At 52.0% G+C, this 18,883-nt stretch overlaps 1 protein-coding gene and 1 pseudogene across 2 annotated transcripts in view; one reads left to right on the top strand and one right to left on the bottom strand.

Moving 5' to 3' along the window:
* The window catches only part of ECE1 (endothelin converting enzyme 1), a gene marked incomplete at its 5' end in the record, with an annotated part of 88,981 nt that overhangs the window by 50,556 nt on the left and 19,542 nt on the right, over nucleotides 1-18,883 (bottom strand). The gene's annotated exons all lie outside the window — the stretch shown is intronic.
* LOC308560413 (ATP synthase subunit d, mitochondrial pseudogene) lies at nucleotides 4,385-14,572 on the top strand (annotated as a pseudogene). Its single transcript has 2 exons — nucleotides 4,385-4,436; nucleotides 14,049-14,572. The product of its transcript is annotated as an ATP synthase subunit d, mitochondrial pseudogene (transcript).

Genomic DNA, 18,883 nt, shown 5'->3' with positions numbered 1-18,883 from the left:
ACTTTTTTGGTTTTTTACATTTATCTCCCTCCCCCTCCCCAGAATGTGAGCTTTATCAGGGCTTGGACCTTGTCTGGCACAGATAATCCCCACCTCCTGGAATACTGTAGGCGCTCAATAGACAGTCCAAATGAATGATGGAACAAGTGGAGCGGTGCCTTTAAATCCTTGTGCACATAACTTTGCAATGCCCAAGGACAAAGGATACTCGTGTAAGGGGCACAGGTCCAGGGTGAAGCGGTGCCCATTACCCACCCGAGACAGAAAGGGCTCCTGGGCTTCCTCACTTTACGCTGGGTTACAGCTGAGCTTCTTCTGAAATTGTACACACTGAGTAACAGGTGTCAACCACCCAAGGAAAGACCCTTGAAAAAGAAGTTCAGTTCACCAAGCATCTCCTTCCTGGCACAGCAGGTACAATTTCCAGAATACCTAAAGGTATGAGGTGTTTGTCAGTTCTTTTACACCCATCATCTCATTTAAGCCTCTCACCCTTCCCTCTGGAGCATGTATTACTGGCCCCTTTCACAGAGCCTAAAACTGAGGCTCAGGGAAGTAACTTGCCCAGGTACAGTGAAGCAATGGCTCCTCCTCCCCCCTTCATCTCATTTCAGAGGTCACCCCTTCTGGGAAGCTCTCCTGACCACCCTCCCCTGACCCCAGGCCGCATCTGGTCCCCTGCTCTGGGTTTCCCCCACTCGGCCCCTCACCCCAAGCTTCCTTCTGTGGAAGCACATAGCACTTTAGACTGTAGATGGGAGAACCTTGAAGGCATGGAGCAAATCTCGTCTGGCTGGAAGCTCATCCCGCGGGCGCCAAGGCCAGGCCGCCCCTGCCCCCCATCCCACTGCAGTCTGTCAGCAGACCCACGAGAAGGGGGGCTCCCGTACCTGTCTGCAGATGAAGAGGAAAGCTCACATACCTCCCAAACTGAAATCCACAGATGGAGAGCTGTTTATTTTTCGACACACAAAAGATGAGGCCCTTCCTGAAACGCCTGCCTGGGGCCCTGAAGTGAAACTGAACCCACCTCAGGCGTGGGAATGGCTTAGCGGCTCTGGCTCTGTTGGGTGGGAGCTCTGCAGGCCCCAGTAGGTGAGTGACATTCCAACAACAATGGCAGCCCTATCTTTGCAGCCGCCTACAGCCCAGGCAGGGCCTTCCATTCACTGTCTTGGGGCCCCACACCCACCGAGAGCCTCAGCCTCAGCAGGTATCACTTCCGTTTTACAAGAGAAGTGGAGGGGGGTGGGGGGGGAGAACCAACACCTACTTTGAGCTGCTTGACAAAAATCTCTCCTGACCCCACAGCACCCTGTGAGGTGGGAATCAGCACCTCCACTTTACAGATGAGAAGACTGAGGATTAGGGAGGAGGCAGGACTTGCCCTCTTCCCCCACCCACCCAAGTCACCTGGCTAGACAGTGAAGGGGCCAGGATGTGACTCCCTGCACACTGACTTCATGACTCTGCGATCAGAGAACCCCAGCCACACAGCTAGTAAATGGCTGAGCTGGGTCTAGAACCTGGGTCCTGACTCCTGGTTCTGTGCTCGGGGAGGAAGGGGGAACTGCTTCTTCAGGTAGGGACCTCGTGGATTCGGGGGACACTGAGCTGGCAGGGCAGCCAGCACTTGATCTCCCTAATTGCCTCATTTGTGGCTGTGGGTGCCACACCTGGCTGCGAGCTTCAGGGAAAGGGGAACAGCCTCTGCTTTGTGGACAGCCTGTGCCTAGATCTGCTCATTCCTGTCCCGCCGCACCCCACAGAGCCCAGGAGGATAATCCGGGCCTGGTGTTCATGAGAAGGGCTTGGTGGAGACCAAGGATGGAGGAACCGCAGCTGCACAGAGAGGGTGATGAAAGTCAGATGAGGGTGTGATGGTACCGGCTCTGGAAACCCCACCCTGTGGAAATCAAAGGCCTGGGGTGAACAGAAAGGAGAAATATAAATGCTCACAGAGCTCTGATGACAAAGGCCTGATGGCTCTTGTGGTTGGTTTGCCCAAGGCAGAGGATGTTCAAAGAATTTTGGAGCACGTCAGAGGCAGGAAAGAGCAGCTCCTGAGTGAAATTCACAGGCCTGGGACTCCTTGGCCACACCCTCCAATCTGTTTTCATGGTGGATTTCTAAGCCTCAGCTCCTTTGGGATACAGTCCTTTGTGGCCAAGGGCCCTGTCAATTCCTGCCTCTCTAGTACCAGTAATTAGCTAAGATTTGTAAATCTTATATGTCACCTAATACACACTCATGTTATATGTTAAATACTTGCATTTAATACACCCAATAATATAGTATGTAAAAGCTCTAGATCCAAACCTCAGTTCAGATCCCCACTCTGCCACTTCCCAGGTGTGTGACCTTGGGCAAGTGACTCGGCCTCTCTGTGCCTCAGCTGTCTCATCTGTAAAATATGCATGGCAATAACAGTACTTCCTTCATAGGACTGTTGTAATGTTTAAAGTAGTTAATACAGATAAAGTGCTTAGAACAGTACTGGAAATAAAGCAAGTGACCACTAAGTCTTAGCAGTTATTATTTGTATAATTGTTTATTATAAAACACAGGCTTGCCCAGCCGTTGTGGCTGTGGTTGAGCATCCATCGACCCATGAGCCACGAGGTCCCCGTTTGATTCCTGGTCAAGACACATGCCTGGATTGCGGGCTCGATCCCCAGTAGGGGGTGTGCAGGAAGCAGCTGATCGATGTTTCTCTCTCATTAACGTTTCTGTGTCTTTACTCCTCTCCCTTCCTCTCTCTCTCTAAAATCAATGCAAACATATTTTAAAAAACAAACAACAAGAAAACAACACAGCCTCAAAAACTTTCAACTGATCTCCACCTCCTCAAGAACACTATCCAAACCCTTAGCTTGGCACTCAAGGGCTCCCCCATCTGGCCCAAACCTACCTCTCTAGGCTCACCCTCCACGTACCCTTCAGGTGTGTGGCCATCACTCTGACCCCAGATCTGTCTCTCTGTAGGTGCCGAGTTCTCAACAGGAGTTCACCGTGTCCTGGATACTCGTCAGGTCCTATGCTGCCAGCTGGGGGGGGGGGGGCTAGCCTTTGTAAGACTCCGTTCTCACCCTCAAGGGACCTGCACCTGATATCCCCTCTCTCAAGACTGTGAGTCCTCCACCGCAACTACTGCTTTCCATCGCTGGCCTACCTCTTCCATGAAGCCCTCCTCTCCTCCCCAGTCCGTAGGAGTTATGCCCTGCCTGCTGGCGGGCCCCTGGCATAGCACCTGCATTGCATTCAGGCCTTTGTCTGGGCGTCTTTAACCCTGGGATAGAAAGGACCTTGGGGGGGGGGGGGTAGGCAACAGTCATCTTATTACTCCCAACCCCTGGTGCCCAGCACAGAACCTGGTACATAGGTAACTGGTTAATTTGTATCCCAGGTTTGCACTAGGGCATAGGCATCTGTGATTTCCACAAAGAAATAGAATTTAGTTGCTTGGTAACAATCAAATAAGATTCAAATAGGATAACTATGACCAAGGGGCAAGAGAGTAAAAATACAGCCGCCACTCCTGAAGATGACACCATGTGACACCTATTACTACTATTACATTATCCCTCACATTGCTCAGTGTCTTTTACGTGTAAAATTTCCATGTGGTTAATTTCTTTTTAAATGTCCCACAAAGTTCCTGAAAGAGTAAACCGCTTTTTTGCTTTCTGATAACAGGAATCATAGGAATCAGCCCGCATCCCTTTTTCCCTTGGCAGCCAGGAAGCTCATAGCCAAATCAGAAACTCACCTGTGGGCATTTTCCTGGTCTTTGTGTTCAGCTTTTTCCTTGTTCACATTTTCCACTATATTTTCTCTGATCCTACTGTCCATTTACTGCATATCATTTTATTGAATATGTTTTCATCATCACCCATCATGAATAAAGTGAATTAGAAACAACCTGTATCAGGAACACCCCTTCCCTGATTGGTTCTGCTGGGAACGCAGCTTCAAAGTATTTATTCAACACTGGGAAAGTGAGGCAGTAAAGACAGACCTGTGCTTGACCCCAGATGCCCTGGCTCATGTGACCCTGTCATGTCCCCTTTCAGGCCTGTTTCTTCATCTGTAAAAAAGGGTTGTTGTGAAGAGGACAGGAGCTGAAACATGAACTTCTTGGCATGTAACATCCCATCCCTAAGTGAACTGGTACCTGACGGACACAATGCAGTGCCCACCTCATACCTGCTTTTCTTTATTTTCCTTCACTATTTTTCCATTTGCTCCTGCCCTTGTCCATCTTTTCTGATCTTGGCCTTAGTTCAGCCAGCATGTGGCGTTAATCTAGCCCTGCTGCTGTACTCAGGGCAAAAATAACAGACTTCCTGGGTGATCCAGGTGACTGTCAACAGCGTTAAGCGCAATGCGACCCGCCGAGAGCAAGTATGCACTCATAACACGACGCAATGCAAACGGTACTTTACCTTCCTCCTAAAAACACAGTATCCCAGTCTAATCACAAGAAAAACATAAGGCAAATCCCAGCTGAGGCACATTCTACAAAATACCTGCCTAGAACTTCTCAAAACCGGCAAGGTCATCAAAATCAAGGCACATCTGAGAAACTGTCACAGCCCAGAGGAGCTTAAGGAAACATGACGACTAAATGTAACGGGGTGTCCTGGATGGGCTTCTAGAACTGACAGAGGATATTAGGTGAAAACCAAAGAAATCTGAATAAGTACAGACTTCGGTTCATAATAACGTATCGATATCAGTTCATTAATTGTGAGAAATGTACCATATAATAAAGGGTGGGGCAAGAGTAGGTTTACAGTTGTGAGTACGTGAAACAGAGCTTATTCTTCTATTATTATTTATTAGTTATTGTATTTTTTCCATATAAACAACTTTTGCTCCATCCTATTTAAAAATGTTAGTAACAGGGAAAACTAGGGGTGGGGTGTAAGGGAACTCTCTGTACTACCTTTCCAATAATGCTAAAATCCTAAAACTGTTCTGAAATAAAATATTTGTTAAAAAACAACTGGTTGCCCCCTAAAACAGAAAACAGAGTCGGTAACCCCAACACAAGCCCAGCACTGCCCATTTCTCAAGGCTCTTTTATACCTTTATTTTATTTGTGTCTCATGATCACCCTGACACAGGCCACTCCCCGCAAGTCTTCCTTACTAACCCTAAACAGGCCACTCACCACGTGGATGACCATCCAGCCCCATGCCCGGCCGCTACCATGCCTCTCCCCACCCCACCCGCCTGGCAGCCTCCATCTGTCATTTCTGCCCCTCTGTCCAGGCCCACTGCCTCTGCCCCCTTCTCCCAAAGCCTTCCTTGATTAGCTCTCTGACCCTCCTTGATCTCCAGTTATCACTCCTTCCAGCCCTTCATCTCCTCGCTGGCTCTAAGCAGAACCTCCTAAACTAACTGATATGACCCAGTCTCCTTCACACGCTGGCTTCCTGGACCTGGCAGAAGAAAGCATGAGCCTTGGCCTGGCTCCCAACGCCCTCCTTCCGCCCCCAGGATCTGGCCCCTGGCTCCTCTCTCCAGCCTCTCTCTCCGCTTCTCCCTCCCATGTTCGAGCCTCAGTAAAATATGAGTGTGTTTCCTGCTTCGAGGCCTTTGCATATCTACTGCCCTCTGCCTGTGAGGCCTTTCTTCTCACCCTTCCCCTGGCTAACTCTACAGCTCAGCTGCATCTTCCTCCAGGCAGCCTTCTCGGACTTCACTGTGACCCTTCCTCCTTGCTGCCCCGCAGCACCCTGCATGGCCTTCTAGCATCTCATCCCAACAGACCGCAGCCAAGTGCAACTGTGTGACCTGGACAAAGTCATCCTACTTCCTTTCTGTGCTTTGGTTTTCTTGTTTATCAAATGAAGATGATAATGGTACCTACTCCTTAGGAGTCTGTATACACATTAAATAAAATAAGATCCACAAGCCCTCAGCCCAGTGCCCCACAGAGAGGCAGCACTGAGCAAATGTTGGCGTGTGTGGTGGTGGGTTCAGAAAGGGCTGGCTCTCCAAGTCACACAGAGAATGATGGAAGACGGGGGGGAAGGAAGAACTAGGAGGACCTATGGCATGCCAGGTGCTGGCCTGGCACTTGTTGGCACATATCATCGCCTTCACTCTTCCCCGTTGCACACTGTAAGACAATTGTCATCCCAGGAGGGTTGGCAACTTGCCCAAAGCCATATATCTGGTAAATAACAAAGCCTGGATGGGAGCCTGCTGTATCTGTCCCCAAAGCTTGTGGTTTTGCCATTCCAACAAATAAGATGGCAGCCGCAACCTGCTCCATCCTTACCACGCAGGCATCACCTCCCGGCCGGGTTCAAGGGTTCACTCTGATCTCTGACCACCAAGTTCGAGACAGACCAGGAACCTGCAGCTGGCCCTATGCTGTGCAGGACGACCAGGCTGGGTAAGTCCCAAGCTGAGGAGACCAGGTGTGCCAAACAATTTGCTCATCCAATCACATAAAACTCGGGACAAAGTTAATCGGTCTCACTTAATGACATGATGATGATGATGACAGAGCTGCCCAGTAATTAGGCTCAACCAGGAAGCAGCGCATGGAAATGGCTGTAATTAGTATTTGTGTTGCACAGGCGCAGGTGAGGACTGGGGAGAGGGAGGAGGGAGGAGGGAGCAGGCACGGCAGGTAGGGGACTCCTTGGATCCAGGAACTGAGGGTGGCCAGGCCCCGTGCCAACCAGCTCATGTAAATGATCCTGCTTAACTTCCATGATAACTCCGTGATGTGGGCCCTATGATCCCTTTTCTAAGGCGAGGAAGCAGGCTCAGAGATGTCCATGCACCTGTCCAAGGTCACACTGCCAATGAAGAACAGAGCCAAGATTGACACAGGCTTGCCCATCTCCCCTTCCAGCCCAGGTGGTGTCCTGGACAGTAGGAGTTAATTAGGGCTCAGCAAGTGACTTCCCCTCTCCAGAAAACAGAGAAAAGGTGTGGCTGTCAGACTGGGAGTGGCCAGGAGTGTGGACTTGGGAGATAGGCTCCTTGGATCCTAATCTTTGGGCAAGCTACTTCACCATCTGAGCCTTAGTGTCCTCATCTGTAAAATGGAGATAAGTGTTGCCCTCATAGGGTTGTGAGGGTTAAGTAAGTTTAAAAACTTAGAACAATGCCTGCATATTATCATTTGTGGGGAAAATATGGGCTTTGGAGTCAGTTTTTCCATCTGTAAAATGGGAAGGCACTTGCTGGATTAGACAGTGATTTATAAGCATATATATATGTTTTAATCCCATACAGCCCTTTACTTTAAAATGGAAACCCAAATACAAAAGATATATAAGTGGGGCCCTGGCTGGTGTGGCTCAGTTGGTTGGAGAATCGTCCTGTGCACCAATTTCTCGTCCAGGCACGTACCTAGGTTGTGAGTTAGACCCCTGGTCAGGGCGCATATGGGAGGCAACCAATCAATGTATCTCTCTCACATCGATGTTTCTCTCTCTCTCTGCCCCTTCCTACCTCTCTAAAATCAATTTTAAAAAGAGAGAGAGATGGGGCTGCCATTTACGTATTCAATGACCTCATACCCTAACCCTGAACCTGGCTCCTCAGATGCTCCAAGGAACGGAGCCTGAACATCCCCACCTACATTCCTCTTAGAACTAATTAAGGGCTCTAAAGCTCTGCGAGGGAAGGTGCGGTGGGCGCAGGAAATGGGCGCCTGAGCTGGCAGAAATGGTGCTTGCCCAGAGGTGGGCACGTGGGGGCGTGGGAGGGGCGGGCCGTGCCCTGGTGGGGTTCCCACGCCTGCTGGCTGCCACCATTCAAGCTAGATAAGCATCTCCCCGCGAGGCAGCTGGCAAGCGGAAGGAAGGACAGAGGACTTGGGGTCAGGTGGGGAACCCACATTCCAGTCCCGCCACATGGCCTTGGGCAGCTCATGTCACCTCTGTCACCTCGGGCCTCACTGTCCTCAGCTGTCAGATAGGGATGACAACACCATTCTCATCTGATGACAGGACCAAAATGAGTCACACGCATGTACGGGCCGTGCAACTGGAGATTGGCACAAATAGTTTCACTTCTTCCAGGAGGTTATTTTCCCTTCTTAAGTGCACAGAATTTAGAGGCAGACCTTGGGGGTTCGAGTCTCAACTCCACGTGTACTGGCTGAGCGTCCAGGGTTCGGCTATCGAAGCTGTTTCCTCCCGTGTACGGGGGCGACAGGAAGGGTTTAGCAGAGTGTCTCCCACAGAGTAAGTGCTCAGTAAGTGTTTGCTGCTCTTGGATTTGGGGGAACGATATCTAAAGGCAAACGTGCTCCCCAGTGCCCGACAATTGTCCAGGGCAGACAGAGCTGAAGAGGGGTGGGTGCTCCTGACCCTCTAAAGCATGCAGGTTCAAACGCAGTAGTTGGGATTTTTTCCAGTTCTGTGCAAAAGTGTAGCTCGAGCTTTCCTGGACTACACTGGAGCTATGTCTGTCCTCTGTCCATAAAAGACCAATTCAGTTCAATAGCTGTTCCCCGGAGGTTCTGTGATTCCTGTTTACTGAGTACCTATCATATGCCAGGCCTTCACCATAACCCTGCATGGTAGGTGGCGCTGTCCCCACTTGTCAGATGAGGAAACTGAGGCTCAGAGAGGTGATGCGACCACCCAAGGTCCTTGCTCGGCCCTGCCACCTCACTGCTTCTCTGGCCCAGTGTCCACCGCCCTTTGCTGCGTGCCAGGACACTCTACATAAATCACTTATTTAATCCCGCCGACAACTTTCTGGTGACGATCTGTACTTCTCTGGGCTTCGGGTCCTCACTGGTAAAATGGGTGATAAATAAGGGTACATATTTCAAAAGTGGGTATGAAGGTCAAATTGGGGGAAAACACACAATAATAACGACAAATGCTTATTTAGCGCTAACTTCCTACTGGAGCCTGGCTAGGTGACACAGATAAGGGCCTGAGGGGAGGTCTGGCTTCTCGCTGCCAGGCTCTGGAGCTTTTCCCTGCCAGCGACTACAGACCCTCTTTCCCCACAACTCCTGGTCCTGAGGAATGGAGCCAAATGGAGCAGAAAGAGCACTGGAGTGGGAGCCAGGGGTCCAGGTTTGGCTCCTGGCTGTGCCTCTCTGGGCCTGTTTCCTCTCGAGCCCCTCGCCAGGGAGGGAGGGGTGATGGAAGCGCAGTTTGTTTTGCCAGATGATCTTTATCTGCTCCTTCCCAAGCTTTCCCAAGTGATGGGCTTGTCTGGACCGAGCACCATGGGGTGGGGATGCCCTAGCCACCAGCTTTCCTGGCAGCGGCAGCCTGGCCTGGCGCTGGGCCCTGCTGGCTGATTCTTCCCCTCTCCCCTGCCACCCTCCTGGGCCTTGGCTCCCCCCCCCCCCCCGCCAGGTTCCTGCTACTTCTGCCCTCACTTGCCCAATGCTCCCTGACACCTTCATCAAGCATCAGCCAGGCTTGCACGCTCCCAACCCCACCCCTGGCTGCTTTCCTAAAATTGGGCTCTACCAACTGACAGCCAAGGTGCCTGGACCTGAAAATTCCCGTGCCAGGGCAGTCCCAGCAGGTAGGGCCGAGGCTCTCATTGCTTGTTCAGGTTGGTAGCACACTAGGTAGCTGCAAATCTGCACCCCAATAGCATAACCATCCCTGGCAGCCTCGCTCCCTCCCCTCATGGGGAGTATTTGTAGTGGTTAGGAGCACGGACTCTGGAACCAGACAGGGTTCAAATCCCAGCCAAGTGCTCACTATATAACTTTGGGCAAGTCACTTAATCCCGCTCTATGGTTCAGTTTACTCATCTGTAAAATGGATTATTAACAAATTGTTAGGAGGATTAGATGACTTAATAACACTGAGCACTTAGACTGGGACCTGAAACAAAGGACCCACTCAACAAATATCAGCTATTACAATTATCAACACTCCGATTAGCCCGGGGCAAGACTCACAGCCTGGCAGTCCACAGGTCAGGCTGGCTCACAGAGGTGAGCCATCTGGCCTGCGGTGCCGTAAAAGGTGTTGAAATGCCAACATTTAGAAGATTTGACACGAAAATCAGTATTTTCAGCTTTCCTTAAAAAAAAAAACCTAAAAAAACCCCCACAAAAAACCAAAAAACCTTCGCAATGCTGGGCCCACATTCTCAAGTGGCAACAGCCAGCTGGCGCTGAGGAGTGGCTGTCCCCTCTGGACAGGCCACGGGTGCCCAGGGCCCACGGCGACCCCACCCCACCCCAACTCCTCCTGGTCTCCTCCCCACTGTGGCCCAGACCAGCTGCCACTCTTCCTCCTGCTGGCTGTTTCTCGTAACAGAGAGAAAAGCAGTACTTCCTGTACCCTTGTCTCAGTGGGACAATGATTTATGTGAGGCTTAAAAACAGGCCACACTCATGTGCAGTGACAGACGTCAGCACAGCAGTCGCCTCTGGGGACGGGACTCACTGGAAAGGGGCCTGAGGGAACCTACTGGGGGAATAGAAATGTCCTCTGTCTTGATTCCACTGTGGTGACACGGGCGTCTGTGTGTGTCCAAACTCATCCAACTGTTTGCTTCTGGCCCATGCATTTTATTCTACGTAAGTGACACCCCAATAAGAAAAAAAAAAAAAACATGAAAAAGGAAAGAAATAGGTCAGGAGGGTCTCATGTTTCAAAACAAACAGTGGCCGACTCCTTTTGTGGGTGTGAAGGAAACGCCTGTGAGTTAAGATCCTGACAACGGTGAAAGAAGACACAACCTCGGGGCCCCTGGGAAATCACCCCAGTTCCCCTGCTCACGTCTGAGTTTGAGGCCTACAGTCTAAGGCTGTGGGCGGTTATCTTCAAAGAGCCGTACGGATCCACGAGGTCCAGCACGGTGGCCGCTAGCCACATGCGGCTATTAAAATGAAAATTAATTACAATGAAAAATTAAATTCCTCACTTGCACCAGCCACATTTCAAGTGCTCAATAGCCATGCACAGTTCATGGACAGCACAGGCTTAGGACATTACCATTTTCACAGAAAGTTCTACTGGGTGGCGCTGGCGCACATGCCAGCTACAAAGCTGGGCTCTGTACCAGGACAGGCACCTGACACACAGTAGGTGCTCAGGAAACGAGCTGAGTGAATGGATGCAAACAGCAAAACCTGGGTCTGAATGCTGATTCTGGGCCTTGCCAATCGTGGGGCCTCCAGCAGATCTCCCCTGAGCTTAGTCTCTCCCTCCCTCTCAGGGCTGGGCACATGAACCAATGTCCTCAGGAGTGCTCAGAGCCCAGGGACCCAGGGAGAGGCCCGCGGGAACACTGATGGGCCAGCGGTCCTACCTGAATTCTAAAACAGGAGGGAGGGGCAGCTGGGGGCATTTCTCTTTGTGAGCGTCACTTTTGAAAATGGGGGGCAGGGTCCGGGCGTGGTAAGATAAAGCAGGCTGGGCCCAACTCTGCAGGTTCAGGAGGGAGGGCTGCTGAGCACAGGGAAAAATCGATGTTAGCCCCCATGTCTGGCTGCTGGAGTTTTGGCTGGGCAACCGCATCAGACACCCACACACTGCTGTGGTCAGAGTGGCTGGGACACGGAGCCACCTCGATCCTCAAAGAGACCGCCCTCATCCCGCAGGGCACGAACCCCCATCAGGGCAGGCCAGAATGGGGCCCACCATGGGGGCTGCTGGGAGCCCGGAGAGCTGGCTGGGTCCTGGAAAGGAGCTGGCCCAGGTTCATCTTCCCAGCATCCATCCTCCATATCCAGCCAGATGGAGCCTCTCAGAAGCCAGGAATGTCACTGCTCATCTGTCTATTCATTCATTCAAAATATATTTATTAGGCGCCTACTGTGTGCCAGGAAATGAGTTCCATAACTGACATACATTGCTGAATAAGACCAAGTCCTTGCTCTCAGGAGCTCGAATTTTAATAGGGGGTAAAGAAAATAAACAATGTTGCTAAGAGTTATAATAATAATAGCAGTTGGCATTTCCTGAATGCTTTCTTGTGCTGAGCACTGTGCTAAGTGCTTTTTAATGCATTTCTCATTTAATCCTTACAAAAATAATATTTTTGTATTATTATTGATCCTATTTTGTAAGTGAGGAAACTGAGGCACAGATTGCTTATGGCCAACATCATCCAGCTCTAAGTGGTAGCGTTTGGGATTTGAACTCGGCCAATTTGACTCTGGAACCTATCTGTGTTATAAGAAAGTACAGCAGGGCGGGGTGGTAGCGACTGCCTGGGGAGGAGTCCAGGAAGGCCTCTGCAAGCAGGTGACATGTAAACTGAAACCAGAATGACAAGGCGTCAGCCCACAAGGGCTCTAAAGGCCTAGGAAACAGCAGGAGCAAAGCCCAGGAGGTGGGGCCATGCGTAGGATTCAAGGAGCAGGAAGCAGGGCGGTGTGGTCCAAGGGGAGTGAGACAAGGGACCCCCACCGCATCGAATTCTAAAGATGAATTAACTGGCACCTAGAGACAGGAGCCCGGGCAGAACCAGAAGCCAAGCCTCTGAACTCTCTGCCCAGTGCTCCTTCCAAGGCTTGGCATGCTTGTGCCCGAATGCTAAGGGCTCAGTGGTGAGGACTGAGCCAGTTTGGGCTTAGGATGACTGAGGGCAGCTGATGGGCCGCCGTCTCCCTGCATCCAGACCCTCCCCTTCACTCTAGATCCAGTGTGTCAGCGCCTGGACTGTGCGCTGCTAGGATCCCTGTCTATGTTTCCCCAGCCAGGGCTGCATAACACTGGCCGCCCCTTATCACTCCCAATGCAGCTCCCTCCCCTTAATTCGCTTTTTGGCTACTCTGAGGGGTCGGAGTGAGGATTTCCATGTCATAGATGGGAAGAGAGGGTTTTGAAGACAGGCACATGTGGCTTAGCTGTTTAGTAACTGTGACACTGACTGAGTCATGTCACCTCCTTGAGCCTCAGTTTCCCCCTCTACACAATGAGGACAGTAGTGGTTTCCTGGAGGGTTGTTAGTTGTGTCAAATGAGACACTGGAAAGTGGTAAGCTCAGGGGCTGGCAGAGTGTTTCAGAAAAGGCAGCTCTCAAACACTCTCATTACAGTCAGGGATGTGAGGATGTAGGGAGCACGGGGACACCAGGAGACCTTTCCTTGCACCCAGGGGCCATTCTGGTCACTGGCCAACCAGGTCGGGGGCTCTTTGTACCACTGATGAGAGCAGCCAAGGGCTGGAAATGGAAGTTCTGCCTCGCCAGCCAGAGAGAGGCCACACCTGCTACAGTGGCTGTGTCCACGCAGGGGGCTGCCGCTCCTGGGCACTGGGCTCCAGACAGGAAATCTGGCTGTGTGACTTTGAGCAAGTGACTTACCCTTGCTGATCCTTAAACTCCTCACTTATAAACGGGGGCTGATACTCCCAGTCTGCAAATAGAAGGGAAGGGCCCTTGGCACATGGGAAGTGCTTGAGCCTGGGGCAAGCTGGAGCCATGACTGATGCTGATACCTGCAGGGCTCTGTTTGTTCTGCAAATGCTAGAGCTCAGAGACCTCTTCCCTTCTGGGCCTCCTCTGCCAGAAGTGGTTTTAAAGCTCCTCAGCATCTGGCCAGAAGCCAGAGCTTCTTACAGTTACTTACCTCCCGCCTAGGGCTTAGCTGGACCCAACCAGAGCCCATCATTCACTGTTTCTGGAGATTATCACAGCTCACAGAAACAGCAGGGCACCTGGCGGGAACCTGGCCCTAGCTCCTTCCTAGCCTAGCTCGGGCTGGAACTGGGCCAGGAGAGCACCCTGCTTCCTCTGAGAGAATCCAAGAATCCACAGCACTCTCCCTCCCTGCCCTTCCCCATCGCCCAGGCCACACTGCGCTTCTGGGGTCACATGCTAGGCATGGGCACAGCAATCTTGTCCCTACTAGGCCATGAAAGAACTCTGAGCTGGAGTCGGGGGGAGGTCACCCCCACCCTGTGATTAAGAAAATAAACCACTAAAGTCAATATGCCACTAGGAAAATAAACCTCTAGAGCTAGACTTCTTGGGTTCAAATCCTGGCTCTGTCATTTACCAGCTATGTGCCCTTGAGCAAGTTATTTAACTTCTCTGTGCCTTCATTTTTTTTCACCTATAAATTGGTGAAATAGTTCCGTTACTTGCTGCTGTGGACTATGGGCCGCCAGGGTCGGTGAAGGATCTCAAGGTGTCTGGGAGAAAACTTGCTCTAAAAACCATTGACTGGGTAGGTTTTAGAGAGATCATACCCCGAAACCAGAAGGCCATTGCTGACACCCTGAAATCCTGGAATGAGGCCCTCACCTCCAGGTTGGCTACTCTACCTGAGAAACCACCTGCCATTGACTGGCTTACGACAAGGCCAATGTAGCGAAGGCCGGCTCGGTAGATGACTTTGGGAAGAAGTTTAATGCCCTGAAGGTTCCTGTGCCAGAGAACAAACACAGTGCCCTGGTGGGTGCTGAACAGAAAGAAGATGTGAAAAGTTGTGCTGAGTGTTTGCCTCTCAAAGAGCAGGATTGAGCAAGACGAGAAAGGCTGGAAAAGACGAGGAACATGATTCCGTTTGATCAGAAGACCACTGAGGATCTGAATGACGTCTTCCCAGAAACCAAATGAGACAAATTGGCCTCACAAGCCAATTGAGAATTTATAAACTTGAGTGTGGGAGGAAGCCCTGGCTCTCATATCATAAACTCTGGACATTAAAAATAATTATATTTTTTTAAAAATTGGTGAAATAATGGTGCCTACCTCATGGGGTTGTTAGGGGGATGGAATCAGCTCTTTGTAAAGTGTTCACTACAGTGACTGGTGCACAGTAAGTGCTGGCTGGCTGGCTGGCTGGGGGGTGGATGGGTGGGTGGGTGGGTGGACGGGTGGGTGGGTGGACGGGTGGGTGGGTGGACGGGTGGATGGGTGGATGGATGGATGGGTCAATGCACCCAAGCTCTGCTCCGGGGTACATGGGGCCCTTCAAGATCTTCCTGACACCACCACCAGCCACCTCCCGAGGCATGTTATGATCATGTCCTTCCCAAGAGCCCGCTCTGCCTGGCACAATCTCGCGAGTGCTGTTTTCCTTAAGAATTCCTTCAACACATGAAAGCCACCGCCTTTGTGAAGTCTCCTCAGTCAGGACCCTCAGGATTAAAGTGACAGGAACCCAGCTCTAACTGGGTTCTGTAACAGAGCAAATGCCCCAACTTGCTCTGCCTAAAAGGGAGGGAGCACCAGGCCTCAGGCAGGAGATCCAGCAGTTCTGATGATGCTGTTGGGTTCTCTCCCTTCCCCGATCCCATCTTTTGCTTCCTGGTGTGTGTTACCCTCATTCCCATCTCCTGGGTTTAGACGTGCTTCACGCATGGGGAACTAGGCCGGGCTTACCACCTGGCAGCAGAAAGCCTTAGAGAAAAGAGCCCTTCCCCCACCCCCACCCCTACATACATACATATATATGTGTGTGTGTGTGTGTGTGTGTGTGTGTGTATATGTTGAATTATAAAGTCCCAGGGAAGAACTCTGATTGGCCAGGCCTGGTTCATGTGCCCTGTGAAAAGGCGGGGCAAAAGTGTGTGATTGGCACCCAACTAATACCACAAGGAGTGGGGGAGGGGCAGTACCCAAAGGATAGGGCTGCTGTTAGCAGAGGAGGGGGAAGGGCAATTTGACACACAAGACCCGTGTCCATGCCAACACTCTGACACCCGACCCTGCAGGTTTTCCTTCCACTGTGCTCCCAGGGAACTCTACACACCCTTCCACCAGGACCCACTGGCTACGTGGCTGTCCTGCCCACTGGTCCAAAAGGTCTTAGAGTCAAGGCTCTGGTCAGCTTGGCCCTCAGCACTCAGCTCTACCCCCTGAACATAAGCCACTTTCTAGAAGTGAGGGAAATGAGGCTCAGGAAGTAGAGGGGGTCACTCAGGGGGCCAGCCAGGAGGAGAATCTTAGCCTAGGCTCTCCGACCCCACCCTGCAGCCTCTTCCCTCCACCCACAATCATCAAAGTCACCCGGTAAAAACTCTTTGACAAGGAAGCTGTAACCCATCGCTCAGCAAGCAGGAGATGGGCCCCCAGGCTGGTGCCCAGTGGACAGGGAGCTCTGGCTTTGCAGGCAGCTGGACACATGTTCAAAACCAGCTTCTTCCAAAGACACACGTGACAACCATGGGCAACCAGGGCGGTTGTGAGATTACACGAGAGAATGTGGGCAAAGCGTGTGTGTGGCTCGCAGGAGGGCCTGGAGGAGCGGGAGCTCCTGTTTTCAGAGTTGGGCTCCCTGGCCCTCTCAGGGCAACAGCCGGGTCTGGCCGGCTGCCCAGACTGCAGGGACAGGAGGGTCACGACCCTAGCGCCTCCCCTCGCCCAGTGTGCAGGAATGTTCACAACGTCCGTCCGCCCATTTATAAGCCCAGCGGCCTGTCCCACACGCCACCAGTGGCACCGGCTTTGGAGCAAACAGCATCGCCAGCTGACACAGCACTTTTCTCAGATAGCACCACAGTGTCACTGATGTAGCAGTAGGAGCGTGGTGGACCTGGGACTGGACAGCCTGGGTTCAAATCCCAGCTCTGCCCCCTACTCCATCTGACTTGGCAAGTGACACGATCGCCCTGTGCCTCAGTTTCTCAGTAAAACAGAGATAATGACAGCGCCCTCCTCTCAGGCAGCTATGAGAATTCATCGAGTTAAAGCATGGAAAGCATTCTGATTGGCTCATGCATGCAAGGTAAGTACCATCACGATCTCCCACTTTGCAGAGGGGGGCAGTGACTTGCTTGGATTCCAGCACCGGAGAGAGTGGCAGAGCCAGGACTGGACCAGGCCCAACGGACTCTGAGCTCCCTACTGTTTGCACTCTGCCCCCATTCTGTCGGGAACTCGGGGACTCTGAAATCCCGTCTCAGCATGAAGTGCTCATCCCCACCTGCCACATCTCCCAGAGGGCACAGGAGGGCCACTCTCCACGTCCAGCCCCAGCCAACCAGGGTGGACCCTCGGCCAAACCAGATGCTACAGAGCTGGCCTTGCCTCAGGGACCAGGAATGTTCCCCTAACAAAGCCCAGCCCAGGCTCAGCTTCCCATCTGGTCCCCATTACCCCTCCTCACCACGCGTGTCATGCTTGCCTGGGGGCCGGGGGTGGGGGGAGCCTGGGAAGAAATGCCTGGAGGGGAGAGGGGAGAAGAGGCCCAGAGTGTCCCCAGGCACAAAGCAGAGCCAGAGAGGGTTGGAGAACCAGGGACAGAGAAAAGGGAGTGGAGGGGTAACTAAAGGGGTAACCAGGCTCAGGTTTCCTGGGAACAAGCCACTCCCATCTTTGGGGGGGTTTGGGAGCAGACAGACCAGGGCTTGAATGCCTGTGATGCATTGCTGTGTGACCCTGGGCACGTCGCCTCACCTCTCTGAACATGTTTCCTCTTCTATAAAATGGGGACCTGTGAACCTGCTTCAAGGGGGTGCTCCAGGGAAAGGCACACAGGGGGGCACTGCCGAGGGTACAGCCTGTGACACTGGACGCTACTGCAGTGGCGCTGGAATGCCCTGGCTAATGGAGATGACGTGCGCAGCCGGCAGGACCCTGGGGTTCAACGTGAGGGACAGCCTGGCCTGGGTCATGGAGGTGGCGACAATGATGTCATCAATGGCACTGCTGCTGCTGCTGCATAACAACAGCAGCATAATAAGTGACCTGAACAGGGACTTCAGTCCAGGCCCTGCGCTCATTACCTCCCGACTTAACCATCACATCGACCCCACGTGAGAGATGTGGAAGTAGAGGCACAGAGAGGTGAAGTACCCAGTCCAAAGTCACACAGCTGCTGAGAGGAGACGGTTCAAACCCAGGCCTACCCAACTCCTGGGCACCACAGGATCCTGCAGAATGGAGTGGGAGTCTCGGGCAGGGATGCCTGACCGGGCCAGGCACATGTCCCTGCTGGGGACCCTCACAGCCGCATTCCCAAACCCCTTCCTGGGCCCCTGAAACCCTGGCTCTGTAGCCATCCCGCCGGGCCTCCTCCTCCCCTCTCTGGGGCTTGGCTCCTACTCAGCCCAGCTCCGGAGCCAATTTGAAATTGCACAATTAACAATTAGGAACAACCTTTCTTCTCTTCCAAGGGAGAAAACAGCGCAGGACTTGGTGACAGGGACACGGGGACTTGTGCCAGAATTCATGAGGTCTGTCTCCAGTCCCCTGCCAGGCTGGGGGGGTTCCTTTCCTGACCCAGCCCAGTCCAGCCAGGAAATCAAGAATCAGGCAGCCCCTCTGCCTCTCATCTTCCTTTCTTATTTAAATCCTACCCACCCCCTCACCTTCCCACCAGGAAGAATTCCCGGTTGCCCCGGCCCACAGTTTTCACATGTTCCTTTGACCCCCAACACCACTGATTCTTGCTTCTTGATTCTGTTTAGTCAGCACCATCTTCACGGGATTGTATCTCTATCAAACTGTAAGCAACTCGCATTTGCTTTAAAAAAATTTTTTTGCAAGTAACACTATGATATTCCTCTCAACACCAAGCCTAGCACAGGACACCTAGAAGTTGCTTGACCCATAGTCTACTCCTTGGCTTGGAGAACTCCTATTCACCCTTCAGAACCCAGATCAAATCTCATCCCCTCCATGAAGTCCTCCTTCATGTCCTAAGCTGCCCTATCTGTATGTACCTCTAGTACAATATCCTTCCCCCACCCCCGGCTCTGTAATTAATAACTATCAGCCACACACCAAGCTAAGATTGCTACACTCAATTCAAAATCTATCAATAGTTCTGCAAGGGAGAGTCAACATCCCCATTTAGCCGATGGGGATGATAAGACTCAGAGAGGTTAAGGGACTTACTTAAAGTCACAGCTAATAGTGGCAGGCTTGGGATTTGAACTTAGGTCTGTTCATGCCTCAAGCAAATGATTCTTCATTCGTGTCAGGCTATCTCCCCCGCAGTGGGTCTCTCCCGCTGACT

The sequence above is a fragment of the Miniopterus schreibersii genome (genome assembly GCF_964146895.1).
Source record: "Miniopterus schreibersii genome assembly, chromosome: 8".
NCBI classification, from domain to species: Eukaryota; Metazoa; Chordata; class Mammalia; order Chiroptera; family Miniopteridae; genus Miniopterus; species Miniopterus schreibersii.
Note: the sequence above shows the minus strand (reverse complement) of the source record. Positions and strands in the feature narration are given on the sequence as shown.